A 20989-nucleotide genomic window follows, 5' to 3' on the forward strand; every position below is an offset into this window, starting at 1 on the left:
TACTTCAGCATACAATTTTGAGTTTCCCAATAAAGAGATTAATTAAGAAGTTAAAAAACAAAACAAAACTATCTAGAGTGGTAAGAACTGTGAGGTCTTGGGATTCCCTTCCCCTGTGTTGTGCCTTATTTTTTTAAATAATATTTTTAATTTTTTATAAACATAGAATGTATTATTAGCCCTAGGGGTACAGGTCTGTGAATCGCCAAGTTTACACACCTTACAGCACTCACCATAGCACATACCCTCCCCAAGTGCCTTATTATTTTTTTTTTTAATGTAAAAGGAATGAATTAGACTAAATGATCTTGGAAGACTTTCTAGTGCTAACATCCTGTAATTGTACAAAATAATTGCTTGTGAATCACATAACTACAAAAAGCAAAAATCCTAGGGGTATTATTTATCTAGGTTATTTGTTCCCTCAAACAAATTGGAAAATCAAAAGAAAAAACACTTAGGACAACAAAACCCACCGACTAAGATGAAGAAATATAGATTGTCTAAAATACAGCATGGTAAAGCTGACTGCTCAGGGACACAAACATGGAGAGAAAGGATTGTCTGTCATTTAATTGAAGGCGGGGGCAGGGGGCAGGGGGGGAGTGCGGGGAAGAAGGCTCCACAAGGGCTCAGGTTGGGGGGCGGGCATCAAGGAAGTCAGATGCAGTCAGTCTCTCTGAGTTGGAGAGGTGGAAAAGAAGGCCTTCCACCCTCGCAGAGGAGGAAGGGGCTGGCATCTACATTTGCCCTGAACATTTTTTTTTTTAAAGATTTTATTTATTTATTTGACAGACAGAGATCACAAGTAGGCAGACAGGCAGAGAGAGAGAGGAGGAAGCAGGCTCCCTATGGAGCAGAGAGCCCGATGTGGGACTTGATCCCAGGACCCTGAGATCATGACCTGAGCCAAAGGCTGAGGCTTAATTCACTGAGACACCCAGGCGCTCCAACCCTGAACTTTTTCAAATGCAGGTTCTTCAGAGTCAGTTTTGCTTCCACGCAAAATTATGTTCTTCCCCATAGATCTTTATTTTACAGATTCATCCAAAAAATGCTCAATGGGCAACCATACCTAACATGTCTTTCTTGTGATGTTCCCATTTTTCAAAATTCCTACTCATACTTTGAGGCCTACATGAAGTCTTCTTTAGCCATAATGAATCCCTTTCACCATAACGAATCACACATCCCTTTCCCTGGGTTTCTGTGACACTATTGTTTCCTGATTTTCCTCCTCCTCCTGCTCCTCTGTCTCTTCCCATTTACATCTTCCTTGACTTGACTTTTTCTCCCATATCGGAACTTCCTAGAATTCCTAATATCCCAGAAGTTCATTCAGAAAGTTACTATATATATTGTTTCTGGAATTTTACTAACAAAAAGTTGGCAAAACATTGTCTGCAGCCCATTAACTGCTTTTGTAAATAAAGTTTTATTAGAACACAGCCATTTATTTATGCATTGTACATTATTTGTACTCATTTATTTATGCTTTGTCTATAGCTGCTTTTGTGCTCTACTGGCAGAGTTGAGTAGTTACCACACAAACCATATGATTCACAAGCCTAACATATTTTACTATCTGGGTCTTTTCAAAAAAGTTCACCAACACTTGCTCTAATGAATTAAGCTATTATTTCCTTTTCATCATTACCTTTTTTAAGTTTGTGTTTTATTTCTCTAACTTGAAGCTAGAGGCAATGTCTAATATGCTTTTGTGTCCATACAAAGTATCTCTCAGTGCCTTATACTTTTTGGGTTCTCAGTACATAATGATTAATTAATTAATGACTAATGAATGAATGAATGATTGAAATAGGAAAACTACCAGCATTTTTGTTGTTGTTGAAATAAAATTGCCTCAGGTGGAATAATACCTTCCCCTAGCTCTCTACCAAAGATATATCTAAATTTCTCCTTTCCGTCCTCCATAAACATACAGATAGCACAGTGGTTGTGCATAGACTCAGGGGTCAGAGAAGTTAGGTTTTGCATCTGGGCTCTGCCTCTTGCAGCCATGTGACCTTAAAGGAGTTACTGAAGCTGTCTAGGCTTCACCTCCTCTTCTATAAAATAGTGATAACCATAGTACTTCATGACAGGTTTGGTGTGAGAAACTTTAAATAAAGTAATATATTTTAATTGTTAGTTACAGTTTCTGGGACCATAGTAAACAATTTAAAAATGGTTGGCATTTGTTATTGCCTTCCTGTAATTGTATCTTATTCCTTTCCATCTCCCTTTCTCTACCTAATCCAAAGTCCTTTAAAAGGGATATCTTTTCCCTGTATTTCTCATCTTTTAAATTATAAGGCTAGAAAGTTGGAGTTCTCTTGGCAGTGAAGGAAGGGTGGCGATGTACAGATGGGTTCCTATGACTTGTTCTTTCTCTCGCATAGAAAAGCAACAACCATTTTTCCCGAGTAATCAATTCAGAAAGTCAATAAATGCAGTAAGTGGTTTTTGAAAAATGGTAGCCTACTAGAAGAGTGAATGAGGTATGGTTATTTGCATTTTCTTTCCTTTTTTTCTTTTTTAAGTAGGCTCCACACTGGGTCTGGAGCCCCATGTGGGGCCTAAACTCAGAACCTTGAGATCAAGACCCAAGCCAAGAACAAGAGTTGACTGCCAAACTGACCAAGCCACCAAGCTGCCCCAAGGCATGGTCATTTAAAGGATGACTAGCCTATTATATGCTCATTTCTGATGGAAGATAAAAGTGCAGTATAGCTAACATAAACATTAAGAGCAAACTTGAAGAACTAAGTCCCCAAAAGCCAATGGATAGGAAAAGAGAATAGAGTAGTGTTTTACTTTGAGGATAGCTTTATTTGACAAAGCTGATCACTCCTCCCCTTAATAGTAATCTATGAAGCCCCTTCTATGTTCCAACTTTGTTTTGGATGCTAGGCATACATCAATAAAAATAATCAAATAAAATCCTGCCCTTGTGGACTTCTATTTTACTGAGGAGAAAATAATGCATAGATAATGGAATGAATGATGAAGGATGGAGGGGTGGGTAGGTACGCAGGTAGGTTAGATAGGTAGATCGATTTTACAGCATTAGAAAGTGATAACTGCTTTGGAGAAAAGGTAAAGTAAGGAGAATCAGAATGAGAAAAGAGCGCAGAATATTATTTGCACTTTTAAATAGGACAGATGACCATTTTTAAATAGTCAGATGACATTTGTACCAAATTGTGAAAGATTTGGAGAGTGAATTACAGGGACATCTGGAGGTAAAAATTATAAGCAAAGAAAACATACTATGCAAATGCCCCAAGGCACAAGTACTCCTGGGGTGGGCTAAAAACAAGAAGGAGGCCAATGTAAAGACCAGACATAATGATAATAGAAAAAAAGTAATAACTTCTATTGAAGCCTTACTATTCTCTGAGGAATCTTCTAAGCATTATTATATATAATCTTCAAAACAGTCACATAGTATAGGCAAAGTTATTCTTTTTTTTTTTTTTAAAGATTTTATTTATTTATTTGACAGAGAGAGATCACAAGTAGGCAGAGAGGCAGGCAGAGAGAGAGAGGAGGAAACAGGCTCCCTGCTGAGCAGAGAGCCTGATGCGGGACTCGATCCCAGGACTTCCAGGACCCTGAGATCATGACCTGAGCCGAAGGCAGCGGCTTAACCCACTGAGCCACCCAGGCGCCCCTAGGCAAAGTTATTCTTCCCATTTTATAAAAAAGTAAATCGGGGGTGCCTGGGTGGCTCAGTGGATTAAGCCGCTGCCTTCGGCTCAGGTCATGATCTCAGGGTCCTGGGATCAAGTCCCACATCGGGCTCTCTGCTCAGCAGGGAGCCTGCTTCCCTCTCTCTCTCTCTGCCTGCCTCTCCATCTACTTGTGATTTCTCTCTGTCAAATAAATAAATAAAATCTTAAAAAAAAAAAAAAAAGTAAATCGGTATTTTTGAAAGGTTGAACAACTTGCCCAAGATGACATAGCCAACAGCTGCTGGCGTCCCATGTGTCTGATTGCAATGCTCCTGTTCTTGGCCACTGCATTTGTTATCATACCTTCATCTGTCTTGGAGATCAAGATTGGATTAGCTCTACTCTGTTCCCCACCTGTCCAAACTGCGTAATTTTTTGTGACCTTTCTGACTGTTTAACTTGTCCTTTACATGCATTTTAGTTTAAATACAAAATTCTAAATGTTCGCTGAGGTTTTCCATGGGCCCTTTACCACCTTGTGACATTTCTGAATTCTCTCCTTTTCTTTCCCATTCTGATCTTTCATCATTTTACCGACTTTGCCTTTGCATACAAACCAGTTCAGTTTCAGGGGGGAAATTTACACACCGGAGGGCAGCTATATCTCTGGACTTCTTTCTTCAGAGATTAACTGATGTGTGATGGAGTTTCTTCAAAATGCTTTTTACTTTGTGAATATAAGGTTGCAGACATTCATACCGGGAGGCATTCCTGCCAGTTATTTTGGTATATCCTTTCTCCTTTCCTTCCTCCTTTTTTTTTTTTCCTCTATAGAGTTTTATAGATTGACCTCAGCCTTTGACAGTTTTGCTTTAAAAACTCCTAAATTCTCAACCCTGCCTACCACATTCTTAATCAAATGCAAAATATATTAAAAACAAGGCCGGGAAATAGTACTGAAATTTTAAAAGTCTGTTCACTTCTCTGTCCACTGATAAATGTTTTTCATCAGAATTCCTGAGCATCATCCTCACCCAAATTAATTTTTTTCTCTCTTCAAAGAAAACACAAGAGGATTAAATGACTTCTTTCCCTTCTTCAATGTGTATAAAATACTTTCTTCTGGTAAAAGTATGTGTCAAATTTCAAGCCAGAATGAAAAAAACAGAATGTTCATTTCTCTATTAGGTTATAAAATCCCTGCGCTAGAAAGCCAGTGACCATGACAAGGAAGAAATTGATCTTTTTGCAATGCTATCTGAAGAGAAATGGAGAAAAGAGTAGGAAACTTGGATATTTTCCCCATAGAGAACACTTAAAATTGCTTGGATACTGGTGTTTTTGGAATGGGCATTGGAATAGATATGTGTGGAGGAAACTGAGTTTTGTGAACACTGTTTTTTGAAAGAAGTTCTAGTTTTTAAAAATGGAAAGACTTAAGTATGTTGAGTAAAGTTTTAGAATTTATGGCATAAATTTGAATGACAGAAAGCCAGTCTGCTTCCTTCAAAAGCTAGAGATACGTTCACTTTTTCAAGCATATGGAAGAATGAGGCATAGGGAATAACCAAGCCCATCTCATCACATTCCAAGTGAAAGCCAAATGGTTCCTAGATCATGACATATAAGATAAGATGATACTATAGAAATGACATAGATGAACTCTTCATTGGAAAACCACTCAAGGTTTCGTTGCCCTCATAAAATGACTGAAATTAATATATGCTTAGGGGCAGCTGGTTGGCTCCGTTGGTTAGGCATCCGACTCTTGATTTCAGCTCAGGTGATGAGATTGAACCTGAAGTTGGGCTTTGTGCTCAGTGCTCAGTGCAGAGTCTGTTTGAGGATTCTCTCTCCCTCTCCCTACCACATGCATACTATTTGTCTCTCTCTAAAAATAAATAAATAAATATTTTAAAAATATTTATATATTTTAATATATATTTATTTATATATGAAACATTTGTATATAAAAAATATATATGCCTGAATAAATATGACTTTACACAATTTATTCTTCCTTATTCTTTCATGGAAATTTTCAAATAGATACAACATTAGGATATTTTAATAAATTCTCAATGCTCATCATCCAGTTTCAACTACTGTCAACATATGACCTGTCTTATTTCATCTACTCTTCATCCTCTTAACATTCTTCCATACAATTTTGAAGCATGTTTAAATCAGTATATCCTTTCATCTGTAAATACACAATATGTTCTTATATTCGAGGAGTTGTAATCTGAAACATGCAATAAATCAAGGTTAAAAAAATAGTGTTGGAAGTCTCTCCTGTGATTAAATATGCTTCTTGGTTCCCTTGACTTACCATACCTTCTAATTTTAGACCAAGAAGGATAAGACCACAGATTCGACCAAGTCTTGCAGTCCTTTGGAGAAAAAGTCAAGAAGCCAAAGATCCACTATCATATGTAGCTGACATATGTGATTATTTTTTATCTACCTAGTATCTGAAGACCCTCTTCTGTCTTTGGAGACTTAATGTACTTTGAGACTTCGTAGAAGACAGAGTCTGTTTCCCACTGTAGAATCTGAAAATGTGGAAGAATTTCTTTCCTGGTTCCCTTGAGTGTAAGGTCATAGCCTTAATAGATGCTTATCCAGGAGAAATACATGCCCAGATTTTTTTTTTTAATAAACATATAATATATTTTTATCCCCAGGGGTACAGGTCTGTGAATCGCCAGGTTTACACACTTCACAGCACTCACCAAAGCACATACCTCCCCAATGACCATAACCCCACCCCCCTTCCCCCCACCCCCCTCCCCCCAGCAACCCTCAATTTGTTCTGTGAGATTAAGAGTCACTTATGGTTTGTCTGCCTCCCAATCCCATCTTGTTTCATTGATTCTTCTCCTACCCCCTTAAGCCCCCATGTTGCATCACCACTTCCTCATATCAGGGAGATCATATGATAGTTGTCTTTCTCCCCTTGACTTATTTCGCTAAGCATTATATGCTCTAGTTCCATCCATGTTGTCGCAAATGGCAAGATTTCATTTCTTTTGATGGCTGCATAGTATTCCATTGTGTGTATATATACCACTTCTTCTTTATCCATTCATCTGTTGATGGACATCTAGGTTCTTTCCATAGTTTGGCTATTGTGGACATTGCTGCTATAAACATTCAGGTGCACGTGCCCCTTCGGATCACTACGTTTGTATCTTTGGGGTAAATACCCAGTAGTGCAATTGCTGGGTCATAGGGCAGTTCTATTTTCAACCTTTTGAGGAACCTCCATGCTGTTTTACAGAGTGGCTGCACCAGCTTGCATTCCCACCAACAGTGTAGGAGGGTTCTCCTTTCTCCGCATCCTCGCCAGCATCTGTCATTTCCTGACTTGTTAATTTTAGCCATTCTGACTGGTGTGAGGTGATATCTCATTGTGGTTTTGATTTGTATTTCCCTGATGCCGAGTGATATGGAGCACTTTTTTATGTGTCTGTTGGCCATCTGGATGTCTTCTTTGCAGAAATGTCTGTTCATGTCCTCTGCCCATTTCTTGATTGGATTACTTGTTCTTTGAGTGTTGAGTTTGCTAAGCTCTTTATAGATTTTGGATACTAGACCTTTATCTGATATGTCGTTTGCAAATATCTTCTCCCATTCTGTCTGTTGTCTTTTCAATTTGTTCACTGTTTCCTTTGCTGTACAAAAGCTTTTGACCTTGATAAAATCCCTATAGTTCATTTTTGCCCTTGCTTCTCTTGCCTTTGGCGATGTTCCTAGGAAGATGTTGCTGCGGCTGAGGTCGAAGAGGTTGCTGCCTGTGTTCTCCTCAAGGATTTTGATGGATTCCTTTCTCACATTGAGGTCCTTCATCCATTTTGAGTCTATTTTCATGTGTGGTATAAGGAAATGGTCCAATTTCATTTTTCTGCATGTGGCTGTCCAATTTTCCCAACACCATTTATTGAAGAGGCTGTCTTTTTTCCATTGGATATTCTTTTCTGCTTTGTTGAAGATTAGTTGACCATAGAGTTGAGGTTCTATTTCTGGGCTTTCTATTCTGTTCCATTGATCTATGTGTCTGTTTTTGTGCCAGTACCATGCTGTCTTGATGATGGCAGCTTTGTAATAGAGCTTGAAGTCTGGAATTGTGATGCCACCAACTTTGGCTTTCTTTTTCAATATTCCTTTGGCTATTCAAGGTCTTTTCTGGTTCCATATAAATTTTAGGATTATATGTCCCATTTCTTTGAAAAAGATGGATGGTACTTTGATAGGAATTGCATTAAATGTGTAGATTGCTTTAGGTAGCATAGACATTTTCACAATATTTATTCTTCCAATCCAGGAGCATGGAACATTTTTCCATTTCTTTGTGTCTTTCTCAATTTCTTTAATGAGTACTTTATAGTTTTCTGAGTTTAGATTCTTTGCCTCTTTGGTCAGGTTTATTCCTAGGTATCTTATGATTTGGGGTGCAATTGTAAATGGGATTGACTCCTTAATTTCTCTTTCTTCTTTCTTGTTGTTGGTGTAAAGAAATGCAACTGATTTCTGTGCATTGACTTTATATCCTGACACTTTACTGAATTCCTGTACAAGTTCTAGCAGTTTTTTGGGTTTTCCACATATAGTATCATATCATCTGCAAAGAGTGATAGTTTGACTTCTTCTTTGCTGATTTGGATGCCTTTAATTTCCTTTTGTTGTCTGATTGCTGAGGCTAGGACTTCTAGTACTGTGTTGAATAGCAGTGGTGATAATGGACATCCCTGCTGTGTTCCTGACCTTAGCGGAAAAGCTTTCAGTTTTTCTCCATTGAGAATGATATTTGTGGTGGGTTTTTCATAGATGGCTTTGATGATATTGAGGTATGTGCCCTCTATCCCTACACTTTGAAGAGTTTTGATCAGGAAGGGATGCTGTACTTTATCAAATGCTTTTTCAGCATCTATTGAGAATATCATATGGTTCTTGTTCTTTCTTTTATTGATGTGTTGTATCACATTGATTGATTTGCGGATGTTGAACCAACCTTGCAGCCCTGGAATAAATCCCACTTGGTCGTGGTGAATAATCCTTTTAATGTACTGTTGAATCCTATTGGCTAGTATTTTGGTGAGAATTTTCGCATCTGTGTTCATCAAGGATATTGGTCCATAGCTCTCTTTTTTGATGGGATCCTTGTCTGGTTTTGAGATCAAGGTGATGCTGGCCTCATAATATGAGTTTGGAAGTTTTCCTTCCATTTCTATTTTTTTTTGGAACAGTTTCAGGAGAATAGGAATTAGTTCTTCTTTAAATGTTTGGCAGAATTCCCCCGGGGAAGCCGTCTGGCCCTGGGCTTTTGTTTGTTTGGAGATTTTTAATGACTTTTTCAATCTCCTACTGGTTATGGGTCTGTTCAGGCTTTCTATTTCTTCCTGGTTCAGTTGTGGTAGTTTATATATTTCTAGGAATGCATCCATTTCTTCCAGATTGTCAAACTTGTTGGTGTAGAATTGCTCATAGTATGTTCTTATAATTGTTTGTATTTCTTTGGTATTAGTTGTGATCTCTCCTCTTTCATTCATGATTTTATTTATTTGGGTCCTTTCTCTTTTCTTTTTGATAAGTCTGGCCAGGGGTTTATCAATTTTATTAGTTCTTTCAAAGAACCAGCTCTTAGTTTCGTTGATTTGTTCTATTGATTTTTTGGTTTCTATTTCATTGATTTCTGCTCTGATCTTTATGATTTCTCTTCTCCTGCTGGGTTTAGGCTTTCTTTCTTTTTCTTTCTCCAGCTCCTTTAGGTGTAGGGTTAGGTTGTGTATTTGAGACCTTTCTTGTTTTGTGAGAAACGCTTGTACAGCTATATATTTTCCTCTCAGGACTGCCTTTGTTGTGTCCCACGGATTTTGAACCGTTCTGTTTTCATTATCATTTGTTTCCATATTTTTTTTCAATTCTTCTTTAATTTCCTGGTTGACCTGTTCATTCTTTAGAAGGATGATGTTTAGTCTCCATGTATTTGGGTTCTTTCCAAACTTCCTCTTGTGGTTGAGTTCTAGCTTCAGAGCATTGTGGTCTGAAAATATGCAGGGAATGATTCCAATCTTTTGATACCGGTTGAGTCCTGATTTAGGACCGAGGATGTGACCTATTCTGGAGAATGTTCCATGTGCACTAGAGAAGAATGTATATTCTGTTGCTTTGGAATGAAATGTTCTGAATATATCTGTGATGTCCATCTGGTCCAGTGTGTCATTTAAGGCCTTTATTTCCTTGTTGATCTTTTGCTTAGATGATCTTTCCTTTTCAGTGAGGGGAGTGTTAAAGTCCCCTACTATTATTGTATTATTGTTGATGTGTTTCTTTGATTTTGTTATTAATTGGTTTATATAGTTGGTTGCTCCCATGTTGGGGGCATAGACATTTAAAATTGTTAGATCTTCTTGTTGGACAGACCCTTTGAGTATGATAGAGTGTCCTTCCTCGTCTCTTTTTATAGGCTTTGGCTTAAAATCTAATTTATCTAATATAAGGATTGCCACTCCTGCTTTCTTCTGATGTCCATTAGCATGGTAAATTGTTTTCCATCCCCCCTCACTTTAAATCTGGAGGTGTCTTTGGGTTTAAAATGAGTTTCTTGTAGGCAACATATAGATGGGTTTTGTTTTTTTCATCCATTCTGATAACCTGTGTCTTTTGATTGGGGCATTTAGCTCATTAACATTCAAGGTAACTATTGAGAGATATGAATTTAGTGCCATTGTATTGCCTGTAAGGTGACTGTTACTGTATATGGTCTCTGTTCCTTTCTGATCTACCACTTGTAGGCTCTCTCTTTGCTTAGAGGACCCCTTTCAATATTTCCTGCAGAGCTGGTTTGGTGTTTGCAAACTCTTTGAGTTTTTATTTGTCCTGGAAGCTTTTAATCTCTTATTCTATTTTCAATGATAGCCAGCTGGATAGAGTATTCTTGGCTGCATGTTTTTCTCGTTTAGTGCTCTGAATATATCATGCCAGCTCTTTATGGCCTGCTAGGTCTCTGTGGATAAGTCTGCTGCCAATCTAATATGTTTACCATTGTATGTTACAGACTTCTTTTCCCGGGCTGCTTTCAGGATTTTCTCTTTCTCACTAAGACTTGTAAATTTTACTATCAGGTGACGGGGTGTGGGCCTATTTTTATTGATTTTGAGGGGTGTTCTCTGCACCTCCTGAAATTTGATGCTTGTGCCCTTTGCCATATTGGGGAAATTCTCCCCAATGATTCTGTCCAGTATACCTTCTGCTCCCCTCTCTCTTTCTTCTTCTTCTGGAATCCCAATTATTCTAATGTTGTGTTGTCTTATGGTGTCACTTATCTCTCGAATTCTCCTCTCGTGGTCCCGTAGCTGTTTGTCCCTCTTTTGCTCAGCTCTTTATTCTCTGTCATTTGGTCTTCTATATTGCTAATTCTTTCTTCTGCCTCATTTATCCTAGCACTGAGAGCCTCCATTTTTTATTGCACCTCATTAATAGCTTTTTTTATTTCAACTTGGTTAGATTTTAGTTCTTTTATTTCTCCAGAACGGGCTTTTATATCTCCTGAGAGGGTTTCTCTAATATCTTCCATGCCTTTTTCGAGCCCGGCTAGAACCTTGAGAATTGTCTTTCTGAACTCTAGATCTGACATATTACCAATGTCTGTATTAATTAGGTCCCTAGCCTTTGGTACTGCTTCTTTTTCTTTTTTTCTGTGGTGAATTTTTCCGCCTTGTCATTTTGTCCAGATAAGAGTATATGATGGACAAGTAAAATACTAAAAGGTTGGCAACAACCCCAGGAAAATATGCTTTAACCAAATCAGAAGAGATCCCAAATCGTGAGGGGGGAGAAAGGGGATAAAAAGAGGTTCAGAAAGAAAGAAAGAAAAAAAGAAAAGAATTTAAAAAAGAAAACGAATAAAGAAAAGTATAAAAAGAAAAAATATATATATATTAGATAACTAGTTTAAAAATGTTAAAAAAGAAAAGGGTAAAAGTTAAAAAAATTTTAGCAGAAGAAGAGAAAAAAAAATTAAAAAGAAAAAAAATTAAGTTAACTGCAACACTAAAGAATCATAGGGAGAAAGCCATGAGTTCTGTGCTTTGCTTTCTCCTCCTCTGGAATTCTGCTGCTCTCCTTGGTATTGAAACCGCACTCCTTGGTAGGTGAACTTGGTCTTGGCTGGATTTCTTGTTGATCTTCTGGGGGAGGGGCCTGGTGTAGTGATTCTCAAGTGTCTTTGCCCCAGGCGGAATTGCACCGCCCTTTCCTGGGGCCGGACTGAGTAATCCGCTCAGGTTTGCTTTCAGGAGCTTTTGTTCCTTGAGCACTTTCCGTAGAGTTCAGGAATACAAATAGTCCGTAGAGGACAGGAATACAAATGGCTGCCTCCTGGTCTCCTGCCCGGAGGAGCCGAGAGCCCGAGGCCCCACACCTCAGTGCGCCCTCAGAGAACAGTGCCCAGTAACTCCCGTCTGCCTGAACTCCGGCCGCGCTCCGAGCTCATCGAGCCTGCGACCGGTTCAAGATGTCCCCGAGCTGTGAGCTCACTGTTGGCTCTGTCTCTGTAGCCGGCTTCCCCGTTCTAATACCTGTAAGCTCTGCGACACTCAGACACCCCCAATCCTTCTGTGACCCTGTGGGACCTGAGGCCATGCTGACCCCTGTGGGCTTCACCCCGGTTTAGCCTCTGGAGCGATGTCCTTTAGCGGAACAGACTTTTAAAAGTCCTGATTTTGTGCTCCGGGGCTCTGCCGCTTGCCGGGAGTCGGTCCCTCCCCCCGGGGTCTATCTTCCTGTCACTTTGGATTCACTTCTCCGCCAGTCCTACCTTTCAGAAAGTGGTTGTTTTTTTGTTTCTAGAATTGCTATTCTTCTTCTCTTCGATCTGCTGATGGATTTGTAGGTGTTTGCAATCTTTAGATAAGCTATCTAGCTGATCTCCTGCTAACTGAAGTAGTCTCAGCCTGCTACTTCTCCTCCATCTTGACTCCCAACCCATGCCCAGATTTTTTAAAAGGGAGTGGCTGACCCAAAGAAACAGGGACAGAGTAAACCTTGTATGGAGTCAGTGGCTCTGGTAGCCATGTCCATTTCATAAATGGGGAAGGAAGAAGAGGAATAGAAGAGACAGTGGCAGTGGTGCCTACATCTGAATTCAGCATCTGTGTATAGAAATGTTGATGAGTGCTCAGCAATGAAGTTGATGTAGGGCTAGTATGTTAACATGGCTATGGCTGGGGTGCTAGCTGAGTTGTTTCCAAAGCTGCCTTTGCATGCAAACTAGTTTCAACTCTGTTGGCCATTCTTTGAGCTACCCAATATTCTTTGACTAAATTATATTCTGCATAATCAATGTGTCTGTTTTTGATATCAAGAAACCTCACTGATATACCTGGTGTGCATGCAATCTTTAAATGAGCATCTGGAAGGGACCTTAAAATGTAAGATGCGTTAAAGAAGTAATAAAGAGGCCAGAAATTTCTCAAAGATCACTAACAAGAAACTAATAGAAACATACCATGGTAGCAATTTAAATAATCATGAAGCTCTATCAATGGAGCGGTAGTTAGCATTTTTTACTGCATTCCATTTGAACTTCTTAGTTTAGGTTGTTATTGATTAGTAAGAATGTTCATCAAATACTTCCTAGAGTAGTAAAAAAAAAAAAAATGAAGAAAAAGTCACCTTAAATATCCACCAATTGGACTGGCCACTTTAAGACAGACTCTACAATTACCTGTCCCCTTCTACTGCGCACACATAGCCCCTTCCACCAAAAGTTAATGGTAAAAATTCATATGTGGGCTTTAGAAAAACATCAGTGGCAAAATAATAAGTAAAAAAATTCCTCAAAAACCCAGCATCAAACTAGATAGAACGGCTGCACCAAGCAGAGCCCCAGTTTTGAAAAGTGCATGTTATTAAAGTATTTGTAAATATCATGCAGAAGAACTCCATATTGGCTCTCACTGGGAAGTAGGAATACAGAGAAAATTTCAGTTTTTTCATAGGCTTTGTGTATTCCTTTTCAGTTGGGGCTGTAACAAATGACCACAAATGGAGTGGCTTCAAACAACACAAATGCATTATCTTACAATTCTGGAGATCAGAAGTCTGAAATGAGACTTACTGAGATGCAGAGAAAATGTCAGAAAGGCTGTGTCCTTCTCGCCTTCTAGAGGCTGCAGGGGAGGATCTGTTTCCTGGCCCTTTCTGTCTCCTCTGCCACCTACAGTCCTTGCATCGTACCCCTTCTTTCTTCATCTTCTACGAGCACCACTCCAACCTCTGGTTCCTCTGTCATATCTTTCCTTCTGACTTTGATCCTCTTGCCTCCCTCTTTCAAGGACCTCTGTGATTACACTGAGCTCACCTGTGTAATCAAGATAATCTCCCCATCTCATGAACCTTAACTTAATCACATCTGCAAAGTCCCTTTTGCCCTGAAAGATAATATATTCATAGGTTCCAGAGACTAGGACATGAATATCTTTGGGAGGACATTATTCTATCATGCTTTCTAAAAGCAGTTTAATATTATTAAGAACTATTTGTTTCCTAGAAGTCCTTGTTCTCATTAGTTTAATAGTTTATTTATAGTATAATTGTAAATTTCCCTCAAAGTGTCAACTAGATTATAGTATTTATGCCAAAATAGATTAAATGATTATGTTTTGGTTTTGTCATTTTTTTTAACAAAAAATATGTTTACTTCAAACCAAAGATATTTTTAGGAATTAGTGAATTTATAGTTCTTCTTATTTCCTTTCTTTTCTCTTACCAAGGCTTTATTTTCTGCTATAGTTACATTTTTTTTTACTTGACAAAAAGTCCTGAAAGTATTGTTCAAGATAGTTATTGTTGATGTTGAATCCATTTTCTCACTTTTTAAAGTGAGAAATACTTTTTAATGTATTGTGCTAAGTCTCAATGACTATACGTCAACAAAGGCCATTAGCAATAAAATAAGTAATAAAGATGTTCAGGTGCAAATGCTAATTCACCAAAATTTAATATTCACATTAAAGATACGTGGCTTTTGATGCCTTTAAAACTTGTCCCAAATGATAGATAATAATAGAATAATCTCTAGTTTAAGTGTGCCTTGTGTTTAAAAACAGAACTTCATGATCAGTGTGTTTTTGTTTAACTACCTGTGAATGTTAACAATCAGGAAAGTAATGTTTCTTCCATTGAAAAAGGATCCTTAGTTGTTGTTGTTGTTCAGGTAATATCAAATTGGCACCTTCTGAATTATACAATATGAGATGGAAAAATACTCCCTGATGATAATCTGTATAGTTAGAGAATGTTTTCGCCAGAGATGAATGTGATTAATAGGCCTGGGAAATAACCGTGCCAGGAAAAAAAGCAACAAAAAACAAAAAACAAAAACAAAAACAACAAAAGCCTCCCAAAACAGACAACATAGATTTCGTTTGTCAACCATCGATAAAGCAAATGACAGGAGCAATTTCTCTTATTCTCTTAAGAGCACAACATGAATTCATGCTCATTAGAGGGTTGAGTGTGCAGTGTGTTGCAGGTGCTCTTTTGTAACATGGGAATATTAATTAAGTCTTTGTTCAATATCCAGTCACTAATTACTATTTAGCTCCACGAGTTCATGTCTCGGTCTTTATGTGTTGCTGTTTTTTCCAGTCCAGCCAGCCGCCTTTGCCTGGCAGTGTTTTGCCTTTGCCTTTGCCTTGTGTGTTCAAAACCATGTCTCTGGTGTAGGTTTTTCTCCAGCCTTCACAGAACCTCAGCTGCATAGTGGATACTGTTTTGACTGCACTGAAATTCTGTTACAAAATTCCCTCTCCACCTCCTCCCACTGCCCAGCATTTTCATGCTGCTCCCAATGACATCTTGCCAACATTCTAGTTTCCTGGGAACCTTTACAAAGACATTTTTTTTTTTCTGAGCTATATCATCTTAGCAAAAACAATCATAATGTTAATAGGTGGGATTGTTATCGCAGGGAAAATGTAAGGAATAGTTTCATCCCTAGGAAAGAATGTAATTGTGCAAAAGATTTCTGATGAGAACATTTTTCTCTCAAGGGTAGAGAGGTTAGAGTTCTGATACATGGAGGTGTTTAATTCCTCTAAGATGGCTGCTTTATAGTTTAGGCTATCCAGGCACACTCTGGGCAACTGACCAACTGGACTGATTTCAGAGCTCTGAGAAATTGGCCCCAAATATTTATCTGACCCATGTTTAGAAGAACCATTTCTTAAGGACTTTCTGGTAAAGATTTTATTTATTTTTTAATTTTTTTTTAGGATTAGTAGCTCATCTACTGGGACTTGGGAAACTTATTACCATTCATTGTTACTTAATGGAAAACAGACACTAAAGGAATGTGAACTCATGACTCGTTATTTTTCAATGGAAAGAACAAATCAGAAGTGGTAGAGAGAAGTCTAGGAAATGCCTAGAAGGCAGCACAGGGCAAGAAGATAATTGGTGTTTCAACATTCGTCAAAGGAAAAGAGAGGTAGGAAAGTTTCAGGGAATGTTGTACAATTTTCCATATAGATTTATTTATTCATCATTATTTCACACAGTTCTTAGTAAATGTCTATTTGTTTATGGCCCAATTAAATCATTCAGGGTCAGCTATATAAAGCAGTGTTTTTTCACATTTTAAATTCAGTGGCCAAAATTTTGTCAAATCAAAGTTACACATATTCCCCGTGTATAAACCGAGTGAAAAGAGCTCTTCTGACCAGGTACTTAGAGATTTCTCTTCCCCGCAGAACCCGGCCTGTCCTTTGTCCCCCCAGCAATCCTGAGGCAGCCTCTGGTTGAGTAGTCAACATCCTTTGAAATGAGGGGCATTTATTCAATAAATTTGTGATCCGAACCACCATTTTCCGAAGAAAAATGACTTCTTTGAAGTTGGGAAACTTGAGGAATTGCCTATACTTTACTTCATTAACTCACCTGCTGATTTTTTTCAACGAATATTATTGGTGACCTACTATGTGCCAGACACTGTGACAAGCTCTGCAGATACAAGAGTGGCCAATGAGGATATGGCCTGTGCCCCACGGGACTTACATTTTAATAAGAGTCAGCTGTGTGCCACCGCATGTACTTTAAGCACATCTCTTGCCCAAGATGTTCTGAGTGTATCCAAGTACATCTTGCTCAAGGTGTTTTTCTGTAGACAGTGATCTTAGACATGTCTTATGACAATTTAATCATTCATGCTGTATGAAGTTCAAAAGATTATCTAGGTGGGGCTAATACAGAAATTGGGAAGATAATTTATAGTATGTTGAAAAATTGCCAAAGCACTACCTAACTCCCCAAAACATTATTCTGTAGTCAAAATGTTGAGGACTAAAAGGTTTTTACCTTCATCCATACTAATGTTTCTCAGTTTCCCCCACCAATGAAGTTCCTTGATACATTTAAAATTCATTCCCTGAACAGGCGCAAATATCAACAGCTCATTTCTTTTAAGCCTTTCTCCTCTCTGTCAGCAGCAAATCACAGAAAAGTAGAAGCCCAGGTTTCTACAGCCTGATCTCAGCAAGTTGTCCAGAGGAGACAAACTGCCTGGCTTCATGTGTGTGATGTGTGGTGCCCAGGGTCTGCCCTTCCAGAGCCCAAACTTTCTAGAGTTGCCAGAGTTGATACTTTATATCCTGCCATTTCTCCTCTCTGGGTACCCTTCAAACTGTCCCATGTCACATCTTTTCTTTTATAACTATTTGTTAATTTTATTTTCATAACCCTTGAGATAGCTAGAATCAGTCTTTTTTTTTTTTTTTAAGACTTTATTTATTTGACAGAGACACAGAAAGAGGGAACACAAGCAGGGGGAGTAGGAGAGAGAGAAACAGACTCCCCGCTGAGCAGGGAGCCCAGTGCAGGACTGGATCCCAGGACCCTGGGATCATGATCTGAGCTGAAGGCAGATGCTTAATGACTGAGCCACCCAGGTGCCCCTAGAACCAGTCTTAAGTGAGGTAAGACAGGACCAGAAAATCAACAGCATAATAATAACTAATGTATAAGTAGCACTACTTTATAACTAGTTATTCATTATTAATTCGATCTACATAACAATGCTATAAGGAAGGTGTTTTAATGAACCCCTTTAACAGAGGTGGAAACTGAGTATCAGAGATGCCTCTGAGCCTAAAATCAAAGCTGAGTCAAATTGGTACCCACTGTCTGCCTACATTCAGGACATTTGGGATCATTTCTGGCCTCAGGCCTCCACATTTTCCCATTTTTAGACTCTTGAGAAAACTCATTAGAAAGAAGTTTCAATCTTGATGATCCTGGAAGAAGGGTAAGGAGTCGTAAGAGTGATTAGAACCCCTCAATATGAAGAGGTAAGTATGGTCAGTTGACAGTGTTGAGCTGCTGAATTGAATTGTGTGGCGAGGCCTGTACAAGACCTGCCCTGTGTCGCTCTGACCTTCTTTCTGCCCCTCAAACACACAAAGCTCTTTCCCTCCTGGTAGTCCTCACACGGCTGCTGCTCTGCCGGCTCTGCTGCCCAAGACCTTCTCCCGGCCAGCTCATTGCCTTCCTTTCCATCTCATTCCGACGCCATCTTCTCAGGGAGGCCTTTTCTGCAAACCGACGCCATTACTTCCTCTCCTGTCACCTTATTTTGTTTTCCTCACACCACTTGTACTCTGTGAAATTAGCTTGTTACTTTTTTAGAAGTTGTGGTAAAACACACACAATATACAATGTACTCTCTTAACCAATTTTTAGCGTGCAGTTCCGTGGCACTAAGGACTGAGGTGCAGCCGTCACCACCATCCATGTCCACAGCCCTTTCATCTTGCAAAACTGAAAGTCTGCACCAAGTAAGTGATAACCCCCCATTCCCCCATCCTCCCAGCCCCGGGCAACCGCTGTTCTACTTTCTGTCTCTATCAATTTGACTGCACGTGTACCTCACGTAAGCGCAATTATATGGGGTTTTGTCTTTTTGTGTCTGGCTTATTTCACAGAACATAATGTTCTCTAGGTTCATCCACGTTATAGCATGTGTCAGAATTTCCTTCCTTTTTAAGGCTGAATGATATTTCATTGTATGTATGTACCACATTGTGTCTAGCCATTCATCTACTGATTGACACTTGAGTGGCTTTCACTTTCTGTCTGTTGTGATTACTCATATGCTGGTAGAAACACAGTGCATGAATGTCTCTTAGAGTCCTTGCCTTCCGTTCTTTTGGTTATGTACCCAGAAGTGGAATTGCTGGATTATATGGCAATTCTACTTATCCAGTAGTGTCTGACATATAGGAGATGCTCATATATTTCTTCACTGAATAAAGAATGACCATTTAACAATTAGGCACGTAGTTTTTCATTTAATTTTTAAAAGTACATAATACATGTAAATGGTAGAAGAAAAAGAAAAAGAAGAGGAAGAAATAGGAGGAGGGAGAGGAGAAGAATAAAAACTTAAAATCTATAATAAGGTTTAATTGACAAGCAAGTCTCTCTTTCCTTGCCCCAACTACCTAATTTCTCTACTTAGATGCAACAACTTTTGCTAATTTCTTGTATATTCTACTAGAAATATTCTGTGAATATACAAACATATGTAATATATTCTTTTTCTTTATTTAATGGTAGCATACTGACTTATGAGCCAAGCAAGGAATCAGCAGGCAAGATCAGACTAATTGGTTGGTCCTGGGTAGTTTTAAGACCTCAAAGTAAAAGAAAAGCGACCTACCAGGTCAGAGTTATGAAGAAGAAATAGCACCAACACTCAGGATCAAAGGCCAGAACAGGCAGTCCTCAAACAGAGAGGAGGATTCTTTCATCTGTCATTTAAGTCCCCATCTGAACATGGCAGGATCTGCTATCTGCCCCTTGTTTACCAATTAATTTCCCAATGACTTCCCTACCTGCCAAAAGAAAAGCTCACATAGGGGCGCCTGGGTGGCTCAGTGGGTTAAGCCACTGCCTTCGGCTCAGGTCATGGTCTCAGGGTCCTGGGATCGAGTCCCGCATCGGGCTCTCTGCTCAGCAGGGAGCCTGCTTCCTCCTCTCTCTCTCTCTGCCTGCCTCTCTGCCTACTTGTGATATCTTTCTGTCAAATAAATAAATAAAATCTTTAAAAAAAGAAAAGAAAAGCTCACATAGCAGGGTGGAGAGACGTGATATGAGTTTGACCAAGAGTTTGAGGTCACAGCATGACATGGAAGTAGGAAATATCAATAACACAGTTATGAGTGTGGAAGTAGTGGGTATGAGTCTGGGGGGCAATGATGAAGTTTGGGGGTGACAAGGAGACCTCCAAGAAAGTGCAGCAGGAAGGAAGAGCTAAAGTCAAGGACCGAGCTCTGCCAATGCCCACGGACGTCATAATGGGAAAGAAAAATTGTTGAAGACAGGAATAACCAGACTATATCGTCATTAATGAAATTTACTCACGGGCACAATGATGACATTTCTTCATTGACGAACTTAGAAGTTCACTCTGAATCATATAAGTATTTCCGATGATTTATTTGCTCTGAAACCAAATGCTTTCCTAGAAAATTGTTCTGTAAAATTATGTGAACTCTAAAAGATACTGTTCACTGACAAGGAACAAGAAAAAAACAGAGTTCTGACATGATCCTCAGACCAAATACTTGCCATATTTCCACTACTCCTTTCAGTCCTTCTTCCCTTCCTCAATTCATCTTAAAATACCATTTTTTTTTGTTTCCTCTCTGACTTATTCTTTGCTAAACGTAAAATGACATCTGTTCTATTCTGCATTGCAATGTCATTTTTCTTTAGGTAGGTAGGAACAATCAACTCTTCCTGAATCTTCAATGAGGTTCTTGTTGATTTTCCTATAAAAGTTGTTTGTAGCTTTCTCTTAGGAACATGGTCCACAGTAACTTATTTGTATCTTAGAATAAAACTTTCGAGTCTTCACACTTTTCTTTCTCCTCTTCCTTCCTCTTTCTTTCAGGCCCTAATATGCACGACAGCCTCCTGAAAAGCAGGCACATATCTCATGTGATAACGCGAAGAATGATGTTTTTCTTAAAAGAATCATGGAAATCTGTTTTCTCTGTTTTATAATGAAATTTCACCATGGCTTTCTCTTTAGTGCTCTCTGAAGTCATTGCTATATTGCTCTTTGAGGAGAAGAAGGTAATTCTGAATCCTAGTAACACTATAAGCACATATTAGGACTGCAAACTTAAACTCCAGAACTGATAGACTGATAAAAGGTAGGCCCATGACATAGAGAGAAAAGAGAAATAGTAAAGAAAGAGCCCAATTATTGTCCAGAAAATACACCTGGGAAACAAATCTTAAAA

General features: G+C 38.8%; 1 long non-coding RNA gene across 2 annotated transcripts in view; it reads left to right on the forward strand.

The window, feature by feature from the left end:
• LOC131827133 (uncharacterized) overlaps positions 1 to 18504 on the forward strand; it is a 62639-nt gene extending 44135 nt beyond the window's left edge. For both annotated transcript variants that reach the window (XR_009351899.1, XR_009351900.1), the window contains exon 5: positions 18420 to 18504. This is a non-coding gene — a long non-coding RNA (uncharacterized LOC131827133). The remainder of the gene's footprint in view (positions 1 to 18419) is intronic.
• Positions 18505 to 20989: the final 2485 nt, after the last annotated feature.

Source organism: Mustela lutreola, chromosome 3 (genome assembly GCF_030435805.1).
Source record: "Mustela lutreola isolate mMusLut2 chromosome 3, mMusLut2.pri, whole genome shotgun sequence".
NCBI lineage: Eukaryota > Metazoa > Chordata > Mammalia > Carnivora > Mustelidae > Mustela > Mustela lutreola.